Raw genomic sequence first — 17,874 nt, 5'->3', positions numbered from 1 at the left:
CAACCCACAGTGGCTCATTCTCAGTGTGGCTTATCATGATTTATCGTGAACAGGGGCAGTGATCTGGTTTGCACGACGCACAGTGGGTTATCACACTAGTTTATTTCAGAGTGGCCTGTCATGATATCTGAACCTGATATCATGGTTTCCTCAGTGTTGTTTATCAACCATGCACAGGTCACTGTGAGTACCCATGGCATGTTGGGTTATTCAGGTGGCTTGTCAAGTTGTTTTTAATTTTTTAAAACCTTGAAAATTATTACAGTGCCAGGTTCTCCCTCCTGTTCCTGAACCTGCCGCTGATCAGCTGTTCAGCAGGCAGAGAAGGAAAGAGTTGCTTCTTGGTACCATCCAATCTTCCATCCACACAGACCTTCTCTGTATCCACTCCCAGCCTCTAGCGTTGCCATTTCTCTCTACCCAACCCCTTTGCTTGCTATTTCTCTCCCCCATCCCTAGCCTTTTTCTTTCTCTCCCTTCCTAGCCTTGCTCCTTTCCCACTCTCGCTATTTCCCCCCAGCCTCTAGCCCTGCTCTTTTTCTCCTCTCTACCCCTTTGCCAGTTCTTCCACCCAGCCTCTAGTTTCCCTCTCTCCCCACCCCACCTCTTTTGACTAGTCAGGTCCCCACAGCACCCAGTATGTGACTAGGCACATCCTTCATGGGACCCATTTTGTGGTGGTGCTCACAGCGGTTTCTCAAATGTGCCCACAGGTCCAAAAACACTGGGGACCCCTGGTGCAATATATCTGCACTGCATCTTTCCATCCAGTAATAATTGTTTATATACAGTCAGGACCATAAATATTGGAACAAGGATAACTGTTTTGGCAGTTGGCCTCTGTACACCACCACATTGAAGTTGAAAGGAAACACACCCAGATGGGAGCGAAGTCAGGACTTTCAGCTGTAATTCAAGGGGTTTGACAAAAGTGGGGCACTAACCATTGAGGAAGGACAGCCAGTGGAATACACACACACCCATCGTTGGTGGCTCATAAGTAATGGAACAAACCAACATCATTTCAAACTTAAGGATCGCCTTTAATACCTGGATGAAAATCCTTTGCAGTCAATGACTGCCTGAAGTCTGGAACCCATGGACATGACCAAATGCTGAGTTTCTTCCTTCGAGATGCTTTGCCAGGCCTTCACTGCAGCTGCCTTCAGCTGCTGCTTGTTTGTGGGTCTTTCTGCCTTCAGTCTTGTCTTCAGTAAGTGAAAAGCATGCTCTATTGAGTTGAGATCAGGTGACTGACTTGGCCATTGAAGAACATCCCACTTCTTTGCCTTGAGAAACTCTTGGGTAACTTTTGCTGTATGTTTTGGGTCATTATCCATCAGCAACATGAAGCGGCATCCGATCAGTTTGGCAGCATTCGGCTGAAGCTGAGCAAAAAGTACAGCCCTATACACTTCAGAATTCATCCTGCTGCTTTTCTCAGCAGTCAGGTCATCAATAAACACCAGTGACCTGGTTCCATTGGCAGCCATACATGCCCATGCCATAACACTGCCTCCACCATGTTTGACAGATGATGTGGTATGCTTTGGATCATGAGCTGTTCCTTTCCTTCTCCATACTTTTCCCATCATTCTAGTACAAGTTAATCTTGGTTTCATCAGTCCAAAGAATCTTATTCCAGAACTGGGCAGGCTTTTTTAGGTGTTTGCTGGCAAAGGCTAATCTGGCCTTTCTGTTCTTGAGCATTACCAGTGGTTTCCACCTTGTTGTGAAGCCTCTGTATTTACATTCATAAAGCCGTCTCTTGACTGTACATGTTGACAATGACATGCCTACCTCCTCAAGAGCGTTCTTGACCTGGCTAGATGTTGTGAAAGGGTTTCTCTTCACCACAAGCAGAATTCTGCGGTCATCCACTTTAGTTGTCTCCTGTGGTCTTCCAGGCCTTTTGCTGTTGCTGAGCTTGCCAGTTAATTCCTTCTTTTTCAGGATATTCCAAACTGTTGTGTTGGCCGCTCCCAATGTTTTTGCTATCTCTCTGATGGGTTTATGTTGTTTCCTCAGCCTAATGATGGCCTGCTTCACTTGCATGGACACCTCTTTGGACCGCATGTTGGTAGTGAACAGCTACCAAATGCAAATGTAACACTCAGAACCACCTCCAGGCCTTTTCTCTGCTTGATTGGTCATGAGGCACCCAGGAAACAGGCCACATCTGGCCATGCAACTGCTTGTCAGCCATTCATTCCATTACTTATGAGCCACCAACGCTGGGTGTGTGTGTATGCCACTGGCTGTACTTCCTGAATGGTTAGTGCCCCACTTTTGTCAAACCCCTTGAATTACAGCTGAAAGTCCTGACTTTGCTCCCATCTAGGTGTGTTTCCTTTCAACTTCAGTGTGGTGGTGTACAGAGGCCAACTGCCAAAATAGTTATCCTTGTTCCAATATTTCTGGCCCTGACTGTATCACTCTCCTAAGGTACGCCAGATAAGAATAAAAACAGATCAATATTATAAACAACATAACCTGCAGTAATGAATTGGATCCACATGACTAACAATCAAAAGTCATATAAAACAAATTTTAAATATCAATATTTAAATGTATTTCCTACAACGTATACATCTAAACTGCAAAAAACCAAGAACTTATTCCCTAAAGGCTTTGCAGAATAAAGAGATCTTACTTAGGGAACAATCCTATGCGGATAGTCAGCCACTTCCAAACTCGCAAGCAACCGCCTTCCAATGTAAGGCGGGCAGAATGAAGAAGGGATCTTCTCCTTCGCACTCCAGCCACCCTGCATCACTGGGTAGAGGGCCGATTTTGGTTATCTAGACAGAGTGGTTGGGGGGGGGGGGACAGTGCATAGGAAGCATTTTAACGACGCTTCTGCCATCTCCTCTCCGCCCCCAGGAATGCCCTCTTTCCCCTGCTCCGCACTGCTCTTCCGAGCGCAGAGCTGGGAATGATCCGTTCCATCTATGATGCAGCAGGGGCAAGGACAGGGAGGCGGTTCTCCAGCAGCCAATCTGGGAACGCTGGCTCCATGGTGGGTTTCCAGAAACCGAACCATGCTATGGCCATCTAGCCACTGTCTAGTGACCATAGGAATGTGCTCTTATTTTTGGAAGAAAAAAACAGGAACTAGTGACACAAACCTTGAAAGGGAGAGTTTCACAAGCTGACATTAGGTCAGCTATTGAAGAATCCTCACACAAGGCCCCAGAAGATCTCAGTACCTGATAAAGTTTAAAATGGAAGAAGTGTTCTCAAGGTTCCTTCCTCCAAAGACCTGTAGGACCTTAAAAGTCAACAAATCCCCCTCCTAATATTAAATACAAGCAAAACTACCCATACATGTTAGTTCTCTTCAAGTTAGGGCTCCTCTGCACACCTACAATATATTGGGGGGCAGCAGGCCATAGGCTGCTGCCATATGCACATCAGAACACGTCAGCAACATAATATGCATAATGGCAGGGCTCCACATAAGCAGGGCCCCTAATTTTTTAGGATTCCAATTACATAGAGACCTGCCATCATAGTATGCAAGGCCACACACTGGAGGCATTGATTTCAACAGACAGTAGGGGGCATGGAACTTGCCACTGCTTGGATATTCCTTGTACATATGGAGAAAACCCCTACATACGAAAGAGTCTATGATGGGTATTGGAGGAGGGCAGGTATACTGCGAGGGTTCTGAGGTACATGGTGTCTGCATACAGTTTCAAAGACACACCACACCCCTTGTAGGATTCCTGGCAGAGGGCAAGTTCGCCCTCACCCTAAGAGCAGCACAGCATTTAAATGGCAACCATTCACTTATATAGGAGAAAGGTTAGGGGTGCACTTGGAGACATCACCGGGTTGGGTATTAAATTGATTCCTCTCCCAGTAATGACGAATCGGCCCTATGCAGATCCAGAATCTGCATAGGGCCTTAGATTCTGCTTCTTGGTCAAGTTGGAGTGTGACATCAGTGTTGTGAAACAGGCTGGAATTTATGATAGACGCTCAAACTCCTGTGAGGCCTTGGCAAGGCACTTTGCGGATAAAATTGATCAGATCAGGAGTGTTATTCCGTGCGCCGTGGATACAGTTAGCAAGCAAGAGGCGGCCTGTGGCAAACCGGTTTTGTGGGATCGGTTCCAGCTTCTTCCTTCTGATGAAGTGGACAAAGTGCTTTCATCTGTAAAGCCAACCACCTGCTTACTTGATCCTGCCCATCTTGGCTCATTATGAGCTGCAGAGAGAGATTGGGTGAGGGGATCAGGGCGGTGGTGAATGCCTCCCTTGAGGAGGGAGTGATGCCATCAGCCCTCAAGGAGGCAGTGATAAGTCCACTCTTAAAGAAGCCCTCCTTGGATCTCCGAGTTTTGAACAACTTTCGCCCAGTCTCGAATCTGCCATTTTGGGGCAAGATCATTGAGCGGTGGTGACGATACAGTTGAAGGCACACTTGGAAGCCGATTATCTAGATCCATCTCAATTGGGCTTCAGGCCTGGGCATGGGACAGAAATGGCCTTGGTCGCCTTGGTGGATGATATGAGGAAGGCTCTGGATAGGGGAGAATGCTCCTTCCTTGTTCTCCTCGATCTCTCAGCGGCTTTTGATACCATTGACCACAGTATCCTCCTGGACCGCCTGGAGGGGTTGGGCATTGGCGACACTGTAGTATGGTGGTTCTGGTCCTTCCTCTCTGGCAGGCACCAGAAGGTAGCACTGGGAGAGATGCCAGATCCGTGGCCGCTCATGTGTGGGGTGCCACAGGGTTCCATCCTCTCCCCGATGCTGTTTAACATCTATGTGAAGCCGCTGGGGGCTATCATCAGGAGGTTTGGGGTGCAGTGTCATCAATATGCGGATGACACACAGCTCTTCCTCTCGTTCAAATCTTCACCAGGGTTGGCTGTAGAATCCCTGCCTAAATGTCTGGAGACGGTGAGTGGCTGGATGGGGAGGAATAAGCTGAAGCTGAACCCTGACAAGACCAAGGTACTTTTGGTGGGAGACAAGAGGAGGTTGGGGGATGCTGACCTGGTGTTGAATAGGGTACGGCTACCCTTGAAAGACCAGGTCCGCAGCCTGGAGGTCATTTTAGACTCCCAGATGTCCATGGAGGCTCAGATGTCAGCCATGAGCTGGACAGCGTTGTATCAACTCCATCTGATATGGTGGCTGCGCCCCTACCTTCCCGACCATCTGCTCCCATCGGTAGTACATGCCCTGGTCTCCTCTCGTCTAGACTACTGTAATACAGTCTACGTGGGGTTACCCTTGAAGACTGTTCAGAAGCTGCAACTGGTGCAGAACGCGGCAGCTCGCCTGATTAAAGGCAGCTGCCAGCGTGATCACATCACTCCGGTACTGAAGGAGTTGCACTGGCTACTAGTTGTTTTCCGGGCCAAATTCAAGGTGTTGGTTTTGACCTATACAGTTCTGGCCTAGCGTATCTCAAGGAGCGCCTCCAGAACACCAGACAGGTCGCTCAACAAAATCAGCCTCGGATGGCTTTATATCTCTCCCATCAGCCAGGACAGCTAGGCTGGTGAGAACAAGGGAGAGGGCCTTCTCTGTGGTGGCTCCCACTCTGTGGAACTCCCTCCCTAGGGAACTCCACCATGCCCACTCTTTAATGAGCTTCTGCCACGCACTGAAAACTTGGTTATTCAGGCAGGCATTTGGGGTGGGTTAGGGTATTTTTAAATAATGTTTAATGTGTAATTGTACTGTTTTAAATTGTACTGCTGTACATCACCCAGAGTGGCTGGGTGACTGGCCATATGGGCGATTAAGAAATTTAATCAATCAATCAATCCAGGACATAATACAAACCTTACATTCAGTTTCAGTTGTGCAGCAACTAGCCTAGTCCTTAGCCTTCCCCTGGCATGAACAAAAGTTTATGCCACAATAAATGTATTAATCATTGAGGTTCTACATTATTTCTGTGTCTTTTTCTTCAACAGACTAACAGGGCTACCCTTCTGAAAAGTAAAATGGGCATTGTGCCTGTAGTGCCAGGGAAGGTAATGCTTTTGTTTGTTATAATAATTATCACCACAAGGAGGAGATGGAAGCAAGCTTACCACTTGAGTGAACTAACTATAACCAGTGGGACTATCCAGCTACTGGGTTTTTCAAGGAAGCAAATATAGCAGTAGTGGTCGATTATAACAGTTTGCTTGTTTTTAAGGAAGCTACGCTAGGAAAACAGCCAGTAAAAGGGACAATAGAGAACCATTAATTGTGTTAGTAAAATATTTATATGACTAGCAAGTTTGCATGTTTACTTGAGTTCTTTATGGAAAATATCCAAAGGATGCAACATAAGCTGAGCGCTCCTCAGTTGTAAAGAATTTATTTTGTTGAGATAGCTAAGTTGATGTTTTTGTTGAAATAGATGGTCAATTAACACCTGAAAAAGCATTTTCTTTTAAAAACATTTCTTTTAAAACATTTTAAAAAATTCCCTAGATGAGAGGTTTAAATAATGATGTCCAGAAAGAAAAGAGAAAGAGAAAAAAGAAAGAAAGAAAGAAAGAAAGAAAGAAAGAAAGAAAGAAAGAAAGAAAGCAAGCAAGCAAGCAAGCAAAGCGTTTTGGGTTTTTAAAAAAAAAAATCATAATCTTGCTAACGAATAAAACCAACTCCTCTAGGCATCTGATCCTTTTTATGCCAGATGCTGGAATAAAGGCATGCAGAAGGGCAAGTGACTCTAACCATATGTCAGATGGTGACCACGTACAGGGTACAATGTGTGGTGTAGTTAATCTCTATCCCCATATGTTTTTGTACTGTTGATCTTTGTGGTCTCTGTGCATCACAGATATGGGTACTGCTGTGACATGTCCTGGTTCAGAGGTTCTTTCAAGTTATGTTACCTGTATATAGGCAATCTTGAGCTACCTGTTCAACCAAACATAATAAAATTCCTCCCAAAGACAGATGCCATCTTAGATGAATTGCCTTTAAAGTGTAACTTCTATGGGTACCTACACGGAATCCCACATGTATTAAAGCAGACACTGCAACTTAATCCTGAACAAACTTCAGTGCAAGTGTTGGCATCCATGTTTGCTTGAGCTTTTGCAAAATATAAGGAATTGGTCTATTTGATTTCTAAGAGGTATAAAATAGGCATGCCTCATATTTTTAAGTTGCAGTGGGGCAATATGCAGTCTGAGAGTTCTGAATTTTACTCTAAAACAAAACTTTCCTGTTTGCTCAGGTATTTTAAACAGTAATAATTTGTTAACTGAGTTTGTTTGTTTGTTTGTTTGCTGGTTGAATAGTATGCAGGTGTACATACAGGTAATGATTCCAGAATGTATTAGACACTAAGGAGATACTCTGTCTTGTGAGCCAGTTCTCTTTCTCATGCATCCTTAAGTGTGGGATTGGGAGATCACTGTGGCTTGGATCCAACCATGCTGTTCTGCCAGCAGATGTTAAACCACTGGCATTTCCACCCCCCTCCTACAGCCCCCCCACATCTGCTCAGGAGGGTTGGAAGACCCACTGGAGCAGATTTGGGGAAGGTACAGGGGCTGCAGGGGTATGAGAAGACAAAGAAGGCCACATAATGTTGGTCTGAGCCGCAAAGCACTGGATCACAGAATTGGGGACGGGGGCAGAATCAAAACATCAACACAGCAACAACTTGAATACAAGCAGTTTCAAGAAAATATATAATTAATGTTTATTAATAACATTTATTCTTAGTACAATTAGAGAACGGCTAGCAAATATATTGTCAGCCCAGCAAAACCAATGCTCAACCTGCCTTACTTTTACTTACTGAAGTAAATTGACAAGGCAATGTTGTACGGAATTTTTGCCCCTTTCTTTTTCTTTGGACATTGCATCCCATGAAGGGAAATGCAAACACACCAGTTAATTAACAGCAGTTCTTCCTGGCTCGTTCATTTAATTGCCATGATCACTTCTTTACCCAAGTCTAATTCAGTGATACAGTATTGTTACATACTGAAGCAAATTAAGTAGGTAGAATATGTTTATAACTGTACAAGTAATACCTTTATAAATAATGTATAAAAACTGTTTAGGATTAATTGCTTTGCAACAGTTTCCATCTTGAGATAAAATTAAGGTTAGTAATTTTATTGGAGAGTAAGCACCTTTTCAGGACTTACACTTGAGTAATCACGTGTAGGACGTAGCTGCATGTGAGACCTTGAGATTTTGCTCCTGAAAATCCATAAAATAAAAGCTGTAGGATGAAGAATAAACACATCAGTTCCTTTCCTCCTTTCATTCTGCAAAGTAGGCTGTAATTTTTTAAAAAGCCTTTTCTAAAACAACATGCACCACAAACATTTCAAAAGCATCATGTCCTAAAAGTTCTCTCTATTAAAATGCACAAAAAAAAAACCATGGAGAATGCGGGCATCGATCCCGCTACCTCTCGCATGCTAAGCGAGCGCTCTACCATTTGAGCTAATTCCCCTCCTGCCCAGTTTGCAGAGAAGGTTGTGAATAGAAAGCCTTTTCTCAAAGCCTCATGCATCTATGTTAGTAGTCTAGGCTGACTCACCCGAATGCTTCAGTAACAACATGGATACAGGATCACTTTCTTTCCATGACCACCGAAGCAGCAACAAAACAATAAACAGCAGACGTTAGTCCCATTGCTTCTGGCAGGCAAAGCAAGCACTCTGTACTCTTCCCATACGGTCTGCAACAGTGGTTGGGAAAAGGAAACTTGATAATTAAAGAAGGGCAAACGCTAAACCATAGTCGGGGTGGGGGGGTTGTGATGCCCCTTGCTGTATGCATAGTCAAACAGTCGACATTCTTAAGATTCTTGCCACCATAAAACACACATGCAGTCACATAAAGAAATCAATGACTACCTCTGACATGCTACAGAAAGACTCTGCCTTTTAAATGGTAGGATCATAAACAGCTTGATCATTAAGAACGTGGAACCTAATGAAACACCTCTAGAGAATGCAGACATCGAGCACGAGCGCTCTACCATTTGAGCTAATCCCCCTCCTGCCCACTCTTCATTTTAGCCTACGACTAGAAAGCCTTTTCATTTAAAGAAAAAAGACACACTGCAGAATTTCAATAAATCACCCTATTAAATATTTTCTTTATTAAAATAACAAAAGCACGAACTGGAGAATGCGGGCATCGATCCCGCTACCTCTCGCATGCTAAGCGAGCGCTCTACCATTTGAGCTAATTCCCCTTCCTCACACAGTCACTGCTTGGCCTTTGGTGACTCATCATAGGAAACGGGCTTTCCAGAAACCACTACTGTGTGTTCTCTGCTTTTGAAAGCACTAGGAAATTCCAGGGTTTGCATCCTTTGGGAGGGACTTAAGGGAGGGCAATCAGATCAAACACAATCCTCCAAGGCAAAAGATCCCCCCAACCCTTGCAATTTGGGTGGTCTGCCCCTTCAGGTGTTCAATTCCAGCAAGAAACTCTCATGGATCACACCCGCTCTCTCTTCCTCTCTCTCCCCTAAACTAGCACTGGCTGTTTCTTACATATACACTCGAACCTGTCCCTCTCTTTAGTTGGAGGGGGTGTAACCTCCTCCAAGTCCCATTTGGGCATCTCATTCAAAAATAAGAGTGGTCCACAAATATCAGGAGATGCATCTCCAAATTAGTAGTTCTTACTCGTGAAATATCAAGGGACCTTCCTTATTAACCAGCAATCTGCCTAACAAACGAATGGTTGGCCAGCAGGTTTAAAGGGGAAAAAAGGGTGATGTAACAAGAACACCACTCTGGAGAATGCGGGCATCAATCCCGCTACCTCTCGCATGCTAAGCGAGCGCTCTACCATTTGAGCTAATTCCCCTTCTCCTTCATGCTGCAATGCCTAGCATTCAGCGAATCATCATTAAAAGTGTGTATAGAAAACATTTCCACAGTTCTCTGGCTGGCAGCTTATTCAAAGAGAAGTGAAAGAGTGGTATTAAGGGCTTTACATCTACAACTTGAATCTGCTCCTGCTATTTTGAATTTCTGGACCTGGATAGAAGGTGGATTGTAATAATAATGTTCAAAACAGATTGTGTTTGGCTAATAAAGTACAAGCACATGTCATTACCATTACAGGTACATATAACATCTCTAGAAGGTCACATGCAACATAAATGATCAATAAATTAAGTAATGTGGAAAGAAAAACCAGAAAAAGATGAAAAGGTGACAGTGGGTTTCTTCACATGGAGCTTTTATCCTGCTATTGAGATTGCTCACTCATGGAAGTTTGCGGGCCCTTTAAATGATGTCATGAACTTCAAGGGAACCTCCTGCACTTAATGACCTTTACTTCATTTTTAAAGACTAGAGATAATGCGCTATCAAATTACCCTGCTTGTGTTCTGCTTGAGTTCACTCCATGAAAAAGGAAAAGCCACAACGGGAACCTCAGATAAGGGGGAAGGGGGAGGAGGGAAGGAAAGCACATGTAAAACGAGTCCATTGTGATCCTGCATTTAAAACCGAAGCAGAAAGCCCTGTTTTAAATGCAGGATTTGAGCACATTCCGGGAGACACCGGAGGACAGGAAGGCCTGGCATGCTACGGTCCAGGGGGTCACGAAGAGCTGAACATGACTTAACGACTGAACAACAACAACAAGAGATGCTCAGTATGTGTTGAAAAAACAAAACTGGAGATCAGTATTTTACAGAGCTGAGAGGACATCACAAATATGGCTTGGGACTCAAACATCTAAATAGGGGTGAGGAACCTGTGTCTTTCCAGATCAGGGGGCCGCAATGCAGTGCCCACGAGACCTCCACCAGTACCCACAAAGCTCTCCCCTCCCTGCCACCTTCAAAAAAATTGAAGAGAACCTTTGGAAACGTTACAGCAGTCTTCTTTCTCTCCCTTTCTACCCTTGCTCTTTCCATTATTATTATTATTTACATTTCTATACCACCCAATAGCCAAAGCTCTCTGGGCAGTTTACAAAGATTAAAAACACAGTATACAGAAGTTAAAAACTATTTACATAAATAAAACATGAACAGACAATATACACAAAAGAAACATATCTAAAACAACTTCAAACAATCTCAGAAACAAACAACCATAACGATAAGACATTCCAGGATCAATTAAAACTTTTCATATACTGCCAAATGCCTGGGAGAAGAGAAAGGTCTTAACCTGGCACCAAAAAGATAACAATGTTGGCACCAGGAAGCCTTTTGCCTTGCTATTTCCCCCGCCTTCTCTAGCCTCGCTATCCCCATCCCTCTTTAGCTCAGTTTCTCTCCCCGTAGCTTCTAGTCTTGCTCTTTCTCTACCCCTCTGCCTTGCTGCTTCCCCCTCCCTCCCTCCCAGCTTCTATCCTCACTATTTCTCTCTCCTGTTCCCCCTTAGCTCACTTTTGACTGGTCAGGCCCACATGGCTTTATGTGATTAGGCACATCCTTCATGGAAGCAATTTTGTGGTAGTAGCCACAGCAGTTTATCACGTTTCCATATGTGCCCACGGGTCTAAAAAGGTTGGGGACCCCTGCTCCAGATGATGTTGGACTCCAACTCCCATCATCTCTCACTACTGGTCATATGAGCTGGGGCTGATGAGAGTTGGAGTTCCCTACCCAAATCTAAGGATGTTCCCTACCCGTGATCTAAGGACAGCCTGCTCCTGTACAAAGCTGTCCCTTTGTTGATATCATTTGGAGATGACCTGCTGTGTGCCCCTGCCCTCAGAGGTCTGGCAGGTAGTGAATGCATAAAAGACTCTATCTTCATTTGGGTTGTAATGGAAATTAGATTCCAAAGGTGAAAAGGGACATTCCTGACACTGCCTCCTCCGTGTTTCAATTAATACATTGTCAGAATCGCTTGTAGTAATGCTCAATTTCAAATAGTGAGCTTCTGCACTTATGCATGCGTAAACATTTTATTCAGTTAAAGCATTTTTACCCTGCTCTTCAGCCAAAAGGGGTCCCAGAGCAGCTTGCATAAGTCAATAAAAACAAGGCAGTTCCTGTCTGCAGGCGTACAGTCTAGAAGATATGACACAGAAGGAAAAAGGGGACAGGATGGGAAGAAGAAAAACACAAACTCAGGCTCCACTCCCTAAAATTAAATACCTGTTCTTATAATGACCACAGGAATGGAAACATTTCAAGGAGAGGAGGAGCCTGATGGAGGTGGTCTTTCAGCAGAGCTGATGGAATGGCCATGTTTCTCATCTACTCTGCTGCAGCTTGATGAATGACTGATGCCAGGTGATGACTGAGGGAGGATTAGTAAACTCAAGTGTACCATTTAGAAACATAACACCCCTCTATCCCTTTTTAAACTGTTTAAAGCAGGGGTGCAGAACCTCTGGCCCCTGGAGGTTCTGCATCCATTCCACGTGGCCTCCTGGAATTCCTTGGCCTCCAAGCTCTACCCCCTGGAGGAATCCCTGCTCCAAGGAGACAACAGTGGGCATGTAGTTGGTGGCGGGACTTGGCCAGTACTGGAAAGAGCAACCATTCTTCCCAGTGCCAGCCAAGTAGCTTCGCACAGTGCACATCACCCCCATGGGGACAACGTGCACCACAAAAAGCCAGGAACTTGGCTGGTGCTGCCTGAGTCTCTTCATGCTGAGGGGCACGGAAGGACTCAGCAGAGAGAAAGGCAAAATGGGCAGGGGTGTGTGTGTGTGTGTGTTGGTAGTGTCAGTGGGTGTGTCCACAGCCAGTCCCATCCATAGGCATGGCCACACCTATTGATGTCATCTGGGCTGCAGAGGGTTGGGGGAGCAATTCAGCCCCCCACCCCATTCTGGCTCTGCACCCCTGGTTTAAATATACTTTTGGAACAGAGACACAACCCTGGCACAGGAAGAAATACAAAAGGACTGGTACAGAAATGTCTTTAGGCTCCACTGGAGGCTGTTTTCCCATGCTATATAAGTCAGGTCACATATATCAGTATTGTTTGTTCTTAGTAGAGGCACAAGAAAACAAAGGTTACACTTCTCTAGAACACCAGTTTCCATGCATTATGATCTGCAAATGAGACACACCCCAGTCTAAGGTGGTGTGTTCTAGCAGTACTGCCACAATCAATTTGGGGAAGAAGGATGACCAGATGCAAAGCAGGACAGAGTTCCTTTACCATTAATGGTTGCATAGAGAATATATTTTGGTGGGTGTGGCTTTTTCATCCTAGCATGACAAACCGCACTGCCAAAATGCCCTTTTCTGTGTAACTGTTAAAAATATAGGAACCCTGTCCTCCTTTATATCTGGTCACCCTAAAAGGAAAGGATCAACACACACACATATGGTTACAACATATATAAAACCAGAACCATATTCCTTGTTGTAGTTTAGGATTAAAGGTGGGTCTGAGTCTGAAAACGTTGGGATACTACTGTTCTAAAATACTTCGGCGGCAATCCTATACATGTACATAGGAGTTAAGTTCCATTAAACTCAATGGGACTTACTTCTGAGTACATATGCATAGAATTACACTAGTAAGTCTAAACTGCAGCACTGGCTTGCAGACTGAAACAAAGTTAACTCAAATTTCAATGAATTCCTATGAATGAGGTCTGCCAGTGAAGAGGGAGATGACTCACCAAAGGCTAAACACAATATCCTATAAGGGGAATTAGCTCAAATGGTAGAGCGCTCGCTTAGCATGTGAGAGGTAGCGGGATCGATGCCCGCATTCTCCAGTTCATGCTTTTGTTATTTTAATAAAGAAAATATTTAATAGTATGATTTAATAGTATGGTCAACAAATTCTGTTGATGCATTTTTTAAAAAATAGACAGGCTTTCTGATCACAGGCTACCATACAAAATGAATGGGATTTAGCACAAATGGGGAACTGAGGCTGCAATCTATACACTTACAATGGAACTCAATAAGTAAGACATGTATAGGATTGAACTGTAAAGGAACTAAAACTCAATTCATTCAATTGTGTCTTTGTTATGTGTATTTAAATTATTAAGTTTATTTTAAACATTCATCAGCATTCTAGTAAAACACACTATTAACACAAATTTGATAATATAAGAGCATAAGAGCCATGCTGGATCAGTCCAAGAGTCTATCTAGTCCAGCATTATGCTCCCACTGTGGCTAACCAGCTGCTTGTGGGAAACCCCCAAGTAGAACATGAGTGGTATAGCGCCCTCTTGCTCATGTTCCCCCGCAACTGGTATACAGAGGCATACTACCTCTGATATTGGAGGTAATATATAGTCATCATGACTAGTAGCCATTGAAAACTAGTACACCATAAATCCATGGATATTACTGAGGTCTGAATTAAGAATCAACCCCCACCCCCACCCCAATCTCTAGATACAGATTCACTAAGCCAGTTTAGGGGCATCTCTACACCAGCCTAAAACCCTGCATTTAAAATGGGGCTTTCTGTTTCTGTTTTAAATACAGGATCACAAAGACTCCCTTTTTCATGTGCTCCCTTTCCCACCTCCCCTTTCCCCATATCTGAGTCTTCCATTATCTTTCATTGATCTCACTCATCTTCTTGCCACTTTTCCTCTTTTCATGGAGGAAACTCAAGCAGAACATAACAGGGTAATTTGCTGTGATCTATTTAAAAACAGAACAAAGGGCTTTTAGTGCAGGAGACCCTGGAGGGACAGGCTTCATGTAAAAAGCCCACAAACTTTGTTAAGGAGCAATCTCAATCGCAGGATAAAAGCTCAGTGTGAAGAAAGCCTAGGCTGCAATCCTACCCACTTCTTGGGAGTAAGTCCCATTGAACTCCATGAGGTTTGCTTCTGAGTAGACATCCACAGGATTGCACCACTGGTGTTCCAAGTCTGAACCCTGAGTGATAAGGACTTCAAAAATCAGTTCATTCCAAGAAGTACTAGAGCTGATCCCCCCAAAATGCTCAACAATCCTGCTCAAGAATGGAATGTTAGATACAGGTCAAAAGTTAGTAACTTGTATCAACAGGGTTAGTTTTTCAGTAAGGAGCGTTTCATAACTTCCTCCAGCTGAAAGGAACATACACTTCACCACTGATGCCAGGTTAAGAATATATTGGGGCTTCACAGCTGGATTTCTCTAGCTGAGATGGGCATAAGTCGGGGATACTCATAGGCTAGATTACTCCCTTATCAACACTCCCAGGTGAAATTACCTGATATTTATCCCAGCAAGCCATCAAAGCAAACACATCTGGGGCTTCTGAGCTGGAGCAGGCACAGGTGATTTTATATGCAAAGGGCATATGAGAGAGGCTGTTCAATCTTCTTCACTTTTCAAGGAAGTGCAACCCTCAACACTGGACTGTAATGCTGGATTGTACTGTACAATGCAAAACTGGCAAAGAAGAAAAATGTCTTCACCTTACAGCATAGGTTTTCAAATGCACTCTGTAATGTAGTGTTTCAAATATTCAGCCTGATTTTTCACCATTTGCACTCCAGCCATTTCCCCTGAAGCTTTAATGTGCACTACTCCTCAGAAAGCCAAAGAGAGGCACAGCACCAAAGATCAGGGTAGGCAAACACAATGCTTCCCAGATATTTTGGACTACAGCTCCCACAATCCCTGACCACTGGCCATGCTAGCTGGGGCTGATGGCAGTTGTAGTCCAAAACACTTGGAGGGCATCAGGTTGCCTATTTCTGCCTAGGAGTAATTGTATCAATCATCTACATCAATATGTTGTTCTCCAAGGCAAGCATGACAGCAGTTTTAATGAACAGAAGAGATAGATAATTAGGTGCCTTGGGAACATAAAAATTATTTTGAAGATTCAAAACATAAATTATGTAAATAAATGATTTCTTAAAGGTCTCCAGCACATGTTATTTTATGAAAAAGCTTTCTCCTCACATACTGCCATGCAGGCAGGTGGGGCTTCAGGTTAATGTATGTCTTTCTTTTTATACATCCTTTGATGATGAGGCTGTTCTGGTAGATTTAAGACATTTACATCCTGTCGTTTGGACTTAAAAGCCCTGAAGGCAGTTCTACAAGGCTCCACATTAAATTTGGGGTTTATTGTTGTGATATTGTAATGTAATGATGGCACATACCCAACATTATTCTACGTTACTTTGATGTATAATGTGTTCCATATTGACCTGTTTGCCATACAATCTCTGTGCATTGTATCACAGCAGTGGACATACTCCTGACTTATGGGATCTACTTTATTTTTGCACCAGGATCCCAAGATCCACCACCTAGAGCCTGGAGAATTTAAAATTAAATAACTCTGAACTCAGGAATTTATTCTGAGTACTAGAACGTAACGGAACTCAGTCCTTCCACACAAAATCCACTCCTGGTTACCCCAAGTTTCTTCACTTCAGCAGTATAATTTAGGGTGGGGGCAGTCATGTTGTTTCTGCTATTGTTAAACAATCAGGAGTTAGAAATCCTTGATGATCTACTACAAATCATCCAGAGATATACCTCCCGCCCACCCCTATGGCAGAAGATTCTAAGGCATGGCCTAGGTCTTAGTTGTATGATCCATTGAAGAAGTGCTGGCTAGGCCTCCTGATCATTGCTCTGCAAGAACCATCCATTGAAGAAGTGCTGGCCAGGCCTCCTGATCATTGCTCTGCACACCACAGAACACACACAGGTCTTCTATAGCTCCACAATACAGGGAAAGGTTGGTTATGGAAGGCAGGCAGTCCTTCAGAAAGCATGTCCAACACTGCTGAGAAACCCCAAGGAATCCCTGCGCTCACTGGGAACACAGTCTGTAACCAATGACAGACAGTGAGTTCTATTTGGACACCAATGGCATGAGCCAGTTGAAGCCCATTGTTTTGAATGTGAGAGTTTTGCCCATACGTAAATTTATTCCAACAAAATAGAAGTGCTTCATTTGGACTGGACTGTGTCCCAAGTTACCTCCAGTAAGGTGATGTTTCTAAATGACAGAGACCCAGCGTTTTATGTTCGGGGTTTATGGGCTTGCTAACAAATGGTGTGCTGCCAGAGACAGGCATATTTAGAAATGGGATTTTACCTCTTCCACCCACTGCCTTGAATAGCACTGTTTCTCCTTCCCTCCTCCCCAGTCCAGATTCATATATTCCCTCCCACCAACACTTATACTGCAATCTTATATACACTTTCCTGGGAGTAAGCCCCATTGAATTCCATGGGACTTACTTCCAGGTAGACCATTATAGGATTGAGCTGTTCCTTACTTGCCTTTCCTCCTCAACTAACGTGCTTCCAGATGGGGGGGCTCCTAGCACTACCACTCAGAAAAAAATATGCAGCAATTCTTTTCTTCTTCTTCTTTTTCCTTAACGGCTTTTCCGCAGTAAGGAAAACGATGGAAGAAGTGGAGAGAAAATGGGAGAATTACAATAGGGTGACGATGACGTCTGGATCACCCATACAATTCTGTGAAAGAGGCGGGGCGATTGCACAATAAAAGCCTGGTCTGGAAGCGGCCCTAGCAAGCAACTTTTCGCTATCGCTCTCCTACGACTATCGATGCTACCGAGAGGCATGCAATAAAGTCAGGGAAGAAGAAGAAGAGCCGCGCAGCTCTTAAACCCGACGCGGGGCCTTTGCGCTGTCAGCGAGAAATAAGTCCTGTCGCATTGACTGGGACTAGTTACACCCGAGCCAGCGTGCCCAGTGGGACTAGGTCGCCCGAACTTCTTAATTAACCCATTCTTCGCCTCATCATTCCGACGGCAGAACTAGACACTCCGGGGACCGCCCAACGCTCCCACCCGTTTCCTTGCCCCGCCCTTTCTGCCTGAAGGGACGTCGCGTTTCCCCCCATCTTTAAGGTCGCCGCTCTCGCCAAGTCTCTACGCGCAGAAGGCCGAAGCTCCGGCCCAGGGGCGGGTGCAGGTTTCCAGGAAGTGACGTTGCACGCAAGGCAGAAGTCACATGCTCGGCGCCCGTGTGC

The 17,874-nt window shown here is 44.4% G+C and overlaps 1 long non-coding RNA gene and 2 other non-coding genes across 3 annotated transcripts; all 3 read right to left on the bottom strand.

Annotated features, from left to right (window-relative positions):
* Positions 1-8,118: 8,118 nt before the first annotated feature.
* Positions 8,119-17,872, bottom strand: LOC146346989 (uncharacterized). The gene is made up of 5 exons (XR_014790124.1): positions 17,719-17,872; positions 17,157-17,354; positions 15,115-15,296; positions 8,532-8,672; positions 8,119-8,207 (listed from the first exon to the last, which is right to left on the bottom strand). It is a non-coding gene; the product is annotated as an uncharacterized LOC146346989 (long non-coding RNA).
* On the bottom strand, positions 8,372-8,444 carry TRNAA-AGC (transfer RNA alanine (anticodon AGC)). The gene has a single exon. It is a non-coding gene; the product is annotated as a tRNA-Ala (tRNA).
* Positions 9,122-9,194, bottom strand: TRNAA-AGC (transfer RNA alanine (anticodon AGC)). The gene has a single exon. It is a non-coding gene; the product is annotated as a tRNA-Ala (tRNA).
* Positions 17,873-17,874: the final 2 nt, after the last annotated feature.

The sequence above is a fragment of the Heloderma suspectum genome, chromosome 4 (assembly GCF_057233095.1).
Source record: "Heloderma suspectum isolate Gila_16-S chromosome 4, 16-S_ref, whole genome shotgun sequence".
Taxonomy (NCBI): Eukaryota; Metazoa; Chordata; class Lepidosauria; order Squamata; family Helodermatidae; genus Heloderma; species Heloderma suspectum.
This window is presented reverse-complemented; position numbering and strand designations above follow the sequence as displayed.